Consider the following 7,722-nt stretch of genomic DNA (forward strand, 5'->3'; position numbering starts at 1 on the left):
CCAGGTCAATGGGCTGCATCGCACAAAAGAACAAGGCCATCCAGCCATAAAGTAGAGAATGTGGTTGGTCCAAAATAATAATAACATCACCATAAGATGTCAATCTTCTTAGATTTGATATGACTATTTGCGAATTTTCCCGTAATATTACACTTGATAATCCTTCAGTCTCTCTGGCATTCCTTATTTGGTTCAACATTACAAACTCTATTAAGCTTTTTTTTTCTTTTCGCAATGCCATAATTGAAGTAATTAGAATTTATAATTAATAGGATATATTGGATATAATTCGAGTGGTAAATCCCACGTTAAAACTAGGGAACGAAAGGTGTTTATTTTAAATATATTTGTGGATTTCTGTTGGTTTGTGCACAAAGCTAATGTATAAAAAGATCTATATAAATTCTGATAGGTGTAATTCAACTGGTCAGATTCTAAGTTTGCTTTCTAGAGGTTACCAGTTCGAGTCTCACAAGTCTCAGGACCACTGGAGGCTTACATGGTCGTTAAGTTCAGGGCCCGTGGGATTAGTCGAGGTACGCGCAAGCTGACCCGAACACCCACGTTAATAATAATAATAAAAATATCCATATACAAATTGGTGGGTCCTAATTAAATACACACACACAAATCAGTCTCAATGACAAATATTATTGCATTTGGCTCATTTCAAGCAAGTTCAAAGTAATAAATTCTTTAAGAAATAATAATAATAAAAATTAAAAAGCGATAATTCCTCAATTTTTTCTTTTATCACCTCTCTTGATGTAGACCCATCTAAAAAATCGCTTTTCACTTTGGCAATGAGAGTGCAACATCATAAAATTATTTAGATCAAAGTAGCACCGAAGAATCAGACAAATATAAATTTGGGTCCTCGTGAAAGTGAACACCAAGAAGTTATTTTCAATTTCAACATGCCTAGTATATTTAATTACCTTTGTGCTTTATATTTTTTCAATATCTAAATTTATTAATTTATTTAATTAATTAATTATCCTTGTTATTGATTTATAGGCTGCTGGAGATACCCACAATCCTCTTGAAGGGAAAATGGATGTCCACTCACAAAAATTAATGCTGTCCATATTTATCTCTTCTCTCTCTTTCGTAATCGCCATACAAATGACAGTTCCTGCAGGTCCCAAATGCCATTTCAATTTTTTTGAGGTATTTTCAGGGGACAACAAAAAGGTATTTGTTTAACATGTGACACTTTGTGTCTCTAACATGATAAATACAATTTGAATTCATGGTTAGGCTAGGAATAATGAATATTAACATGGGTTACATGTATGAATACGATTTAGATATGAAAAATCTTAAAGATTTAAGATATGATGCGTGGGAAATATATTCCTATAATATAAAGAAATTTTAATTTTTGTGGATAGTAGATAAAAAAAAATTAAAAATCTAAGATATAATAATATATACCCAATTAAATATAAGAATATATGAAACTGTAAAATTAAAAATAAATCATTTTAATTATTTATTATATCTGCTTTATAATTATAAATAAATTTAGATATTTGAAAAGTAAATTACGTTGATAATTAGTATGATGACTATGAAAGGAATAATTTCCGATTTTTCTTTCAAAATTTAATTTATCGATGCTTACCTCCCTTTTTTAATTTGGTAGTTGTAACAAAAAAGTATTGAATTTGAAGATAACATTATCGCGTCATAAAAAAATTTGAAAAAAAAAAGATTATTATATTTACATTTTTTTTAATTATTTGAGTTAGTACTTCTCATATAAATAAAACAAAAATGTTTTCTATTTTCATCTATTTTAAATCAATATTTACAAATTTAACCCAAAAAAATGCTAGTTGTACCCTCACATTTCTTGCTGCTTGTTTTACGTATCTAATTTTGACAAATAATTTTATGATAACTAGTGTTATCTTATTAGTTATTTTTTGAAATCAATAGAGAGATAAAATTAAAAAAAAATCGTAAATAAATATATTTTTATTACTTTTTATGAATTATGAATTTTATATTATTTCTCCTCTTTATTTTTGTCTATTTTTTCAAAGTGGGCTTCAGGGAGTAATTAATAAAATACAATTAATATTTGTATTTCCTTACTACATATTTATATTGCATACCCATTTGGATTTTAAAGGTTTTTTTTTTCTTTTAAGTAATTGTATTTTCTAAAGGATGGAATTATACTCATGAAATGCATGCAAACTCATATTAGCTAGCACTAGATTACTACCTCACGTTATGTTGCAGGTTTTTAATCATAAAAAAATTCCAAGCATTGATACCGTATTTTCTAAAGGAAAAAAAAATAATTTAATAAAAAATATAAAAACTGAAGCATATTTGATGACATATATTTTAATACCGAGATAGTGATATATTGGATAATATTTTTTTTAAAATATTAAGGTGGTAATGTATTGGATCAACCAACCAAACACATAACCTAGATCATGAAATAGTGATAACCCCATAAAAAAATAAATTAAAAGAAATAATGATGTCCAATTCCCATGCAACCCAATATTCAAAGACTAAATTCAAAATACAAATATTTAATAAAAAAAAGATAAAAAAAAAAATACTTGAGAGAACCTGAGTCAATCTGTTAAACTCACAATTTGAGTCATGCATCATACACATTCCCTTAAATTTTGAATTTTGATTTTGCTAAAAATTAATTTTTTTATGTTTTCAGATCGTTTTGATGTGTTGATCTAAAAAATAATTTTTTAAAAATTAAAAAACATTATTTTGATGCATTTCTAAGCGAAAATCACTTTGAATAGCAACCGCTACCACAATCTCAAACAGGTAGTCACAAGAAAACCAGAACCACGAGACTCTTTTTGTATCAAATTAAAAAAATAAAAAGAACAAATAGGACAGATGAGTGAGATTGAAAAACAAAAAAAAACAAACTTTTTTTTTTTAAAATCAAATAACAAAAAGAGACAATTAGATAACAAAGAATAATTTTTTCTTTACTTGAAGGGATTGGATAAGCATAAAAAAATATCTTTTTAAAATTAACTATTAGGCTAGGCGCGTGGGCCAACCCATGCTCTTGGCCCATCAAAAGAGGTCTGGCCTCATTTTTCTCAATATATCATCCACCTTCTATTTTTTAAGAAACAAACGATGTAGGTGACGCGCCATTTATATCTCCAGAATCCAGCGATCAAAGATTAGTTGAAAAATCATAGCAAAGTTATTTCATGCCTTAAAATTTATTTTTCAACCTATTTTGATCCAAAACATTTAGAAAACACCTTCGAGATCTTGACGAAAACCTTTTATGGCCTTAAACTGGTCTCAAACCCAAAATCAACCTAGATTCAAAAAACTTTCAGAGCTCAAATCTACTCCTTCAGGTGATAGGAAAGCTAAAGAACACCACAAAGAAACTCCTTCATTGAATAGAACTTAGTGACAAATATCGATCTTTTTAGTGGCTGAAATCGGTATCAACCGATATTTTCTCTCTTGACCATGAGATCTGATGACTTTCTCTCTTTTCTCTAAAACCAAGAACTAAAAAATAAAAAAAATAAAGTTTTGGGTCAAAATTAATTTTTAAAAAACTAAAGGGACCGTGAAAGGATTATTTGGAAAGGATGAGGACTAAAGTGATTTTTTTCTATTATTTTAAAACAACCACCTATCTTCCTTGTTTTTTTTCACTTTGTTCATCTATCTTTTAATATTCTCTCTTAATAAAAATTTAGAAGTAACTAGCTATCAATTTGAAAATAAAAGAACTCAATCAAAGAAAAAAAAAGTTCGGGGATAAAAAAAATCACTACTTCAATCATGCATAATGATTGGAGCTACAATATTTCCCCCCCTCAACTTAATTTCTTTTAATTCTATTGTCTATGATTTGTGATATAATTTTTTATATATATATAGAAACAGGAAAGAAATCTCATTTACTTGTCATGTTTTTTAGACATGAGAAGCATCTATGATTTGTGATGCAAACAGAAAAGAAGTCTCATTTACTTGTCATGTTTTTGAGACATGAGAAGCATCTATGACTTTGATGAGGGGAAGTGGACTTGGAAAGAGACTTGGGGCCATATTGGGAGAGGTGGGTCTTATAAAAAGACAATAATTACAATCATAATGTTTTTAATCAGTTTATTTGATATTGTTTGTGTTTTTATGCAGAGTTGCTTTAGACTATATAAATATTGTTTGATGAAGGTATATCTTGCTTTCAGTAGAAAATGCATAAAGTGACAATAAGTACAACCATCAAATTTAAATTTATAGCAAAACAGTTTATTACAAGATCCACTCTTTTTTTTTAAATAAATAAAAATACAATACTCTTAAAAGTATAGTAGTTAACTACTAAACAGTAATTATACTATTGCTCTTTTTAACTTTATAACATAACATAATAGTTGAAGTATAACACAACATACCACTTTAGAAAATTCATGTAATTTCTTCAAACGCTAAAATAAGAATTAATTTATAAAAAAGTAAAAGAATAATAATAAATAAAACCCATGATTCTACCTATAGCCGTCTCCTCGCTTTATAATGAATTTCCCAAATCTCTTTGAGGAGCTTTTCATATTAAAAAAAAAAGAAGAAGCTAAAGGGTAAGGTACAATCATTGTAGCCACCTACAAAACATTATTTATCAAAATAGTATTTTGTGGTATTTTGTGTGTGTGTGTGTGTGTGTGTGTTATAGTTATATAGTTTTTTTAATTTTTAATATTGGATTTATTGAAAATAGAGCTTTGTAATTTTTTATGAAGTTATCTCAGTCTAATGAATCAAGTCACAAATTTAACAAGTTAGCGTAGATTGACTTGGATTTTTTTTTTGTCTTTTTTTTTTATTTCACCATTAACATCGGGTTGGTTGGAAATTGGGTTTCATAATTTTTTTTTTATTTTCCATGGGGTTATCTCGATCTCATGACCTAAGTTACTAGTTTGACAGGTTAACCCGAGTAGCTTTTTTTTATCATTTATAATTTAGTATTGTTTTGTCCCTCAACATTAGATTGATTAGGAATTGGCTTTCATAATTTAATTTGATTTGCTTTCTGTGGGGTTATCATGGTTTCATGACCAAGGTCAAACATGTGGTAGGTTAACCTAGGTCGATCCAATATATCATTGTTTCAAAATTCAAAAACAAATGTCATCCAATATGTCATCATATCAATATTTTTATAAAAAATATCATCTAATATTTATCATATTTTGAGTTCATGATTATTATTTTTAATTATAAAACATGTTAGCAACACTTCAATAATTTTTATGTTAAAAAAACTAATCCGACCCGCAACGTAGCGCGTGTCAATAATTGTTTTCTAAAGTTTTTAAGTGCAGCAGATGAGATTTTTTTAAATAAAAGAAGATAGTCATTTAGGCCCCGTTTGTCTGCTGGAAAGTAGTTTTCTTTTGGAAAGTGAATTCCGGAAAAGTGAATTATTTTCTGATGTTTAGTAGTGTAATGGAAAATAAGTTGGAAAACACTTTCCAGTGTTTGGTTATGTCATGAAAAATGAGCTGGAAAATAACTTATTAATGTTTTATTTTTCTCAAGTTTATTAAAATAATAAGGAACAAATCTTACAAATTAAAAGTTGAATGAGAATGAAATTGAAAAAAAATATAATTTCATAAATTATCTCAAATAAAATAAATAATAATCAAAATAATAGAGATCAAATCTAAAAAATAAAAAAAAATGAAAGATGAAGAAATTAAAATAATAATAATTAACATTTCTTAAATTATTTCAAAAAATAAGTAACAATCAAAAGAATGAGGACCAAATTTGATAGATATAAAATTTCAATAAAAAAATGATAAGGGAAAGCAAATAACAATTATAAAAATGAGGACCAAAGTTAATATAAAAATTAAATTTTAAGAGATGAAATTGAAAAATAAATATTCAAAACAAAATATATATAGCAATCAAAAGTTTGAAGACCAAATTTGATATAATCAGCAAATAATATGACATTTCTAATTTTTTCACAACTTCCGGAAAGTGTTTTCCACCCAAATTTTCCAGGAAAACACTTTCCTGGAAACCAAGCCAAATCTTTCTTTGACTGGAAAGTGTTTTCCATTGACCAACTTTCCTAATGTCAAACAAATACAGGAAAGTTTGGAAAATGATTTCCTGAAAAGTAAATTCTGGGAAATAAACATAGCCTTAATAATGTGTTATCTTTTCTATTGTTCAGTTTCTCTATAAAGCTTACTAGTCTTGGTTCCTACGCTTCGCTACTGGCTCAAATTATTATTTTTATACAAAAAATGATGTTTAGGTATTGAAATGAGGTTAAAAAATGACATAAAAAACTAGTTATGACAAATATGTAACAACACTAATTAGGGTTAAATTAACACAAGATAACAAATATTTAATTATTATTATTGTTGTTGTGTCGTCGTCATCATCATCATCATCATGAACAAACCATTATTATTACTATTACTATTACAATTATTGTTGTTGTTGTGTTCCTATCATTATTATTACTATTATCATCAATAATATTATTATTTTCATTGCTATTTTTATTTTTATCACTATCACCACTATTATCATCATCATCATTACTATTTTCATAACTAACATTACTATTACTATTATTTTTATTTTTATTAGCACCATTATTATTATTATTATTATTATTGAAAAAATAAAAACCATGAACTTGATTTGAAGGACATAATTGAAAACTATAAAAACTTTGACAAAAAACCAAGAAAAATAATAAGAAATAAAAAAAGGGACCAAACTAAAACCACTATTATTATCATTGAAAAAACTAAAATCATAAACTTGATTTGAAGGATAAAATTGAAACCTATGAAAACTTTGTTAAAAGGGAAAAAAAATACAAAATTAAAAGCAGAAGAACCAAATAAAAAATAATTATATATACAAATTAGAAACCAAGGGTTAAATTGAAAACACATAAAACTTTAACAAAAAGGAAAATGAAAAAAAAAATACAAATCAAAACTAAAAAGACTGAATCTGGAATACCATTAATACTAAGGATCATAATGTATTTATTGGGGGTAGGAGAGAGAAATATAAAAAATCAACAATTAACAAAAAAAAATAGAGACAAAAGAGTCTAATACCCTTGGCCTCAATGCATTAAATTTCTTGAATCCAAGGGTACATTTGTAATTCAACTATATATAAAAAATTGAAAATACCTATATACCGTTACTTGAAATAATTTTTTTTTTTACTCTTGGGGGTATTTTTGTTATTTTATTATTCAAAAAATATTGTATAGACAAAAATACTCTCACACTAACCAATAATGACAAATGACCAGTGTGAAAAATATCAAAATACCCCTTAATCAAAGGTATAGAATTTCTTTTGCCAAGGCCATAGACATCACTCCACTATTATTGTGAATAATGAAGTGGGTATATGGCCACAATGATTCTTCCATGTATTTTAGTATATTTATTATATGTATATATCAAGAGTAATCAATAATTTATATCTAAAGTTTTTAGATTTTAGATTGAGTCATTCTTTTACAATGTTTTATCACATACCCATAAGTTTCTATGGTTGAAATTATTTTTAATAGTTATAATAACCTATGAGAATATGGATATTTAATATTCCTTTCAAAATTACAAGATAACTCGATATGTCCAGAAAATAACAACAAAAAATTTAGAGGATAAAAGA

This window comes from Populus trichocarpa, chromosome 16 (assembly GCF_000002775.5).
Source record: "Populus trichocarpa isolate Nisqually-1 chromosome 16, P.trichocarpa_v4.1, whole genome shotgun sequence".
In the NCBI taxonomy this organism is placed as follows: Eukaryota; Viridiplantae; Streptophyta; class Magnoliopsida; order Malpighiales; family Salicaceae; genus Populus; species Populus trichocarpa.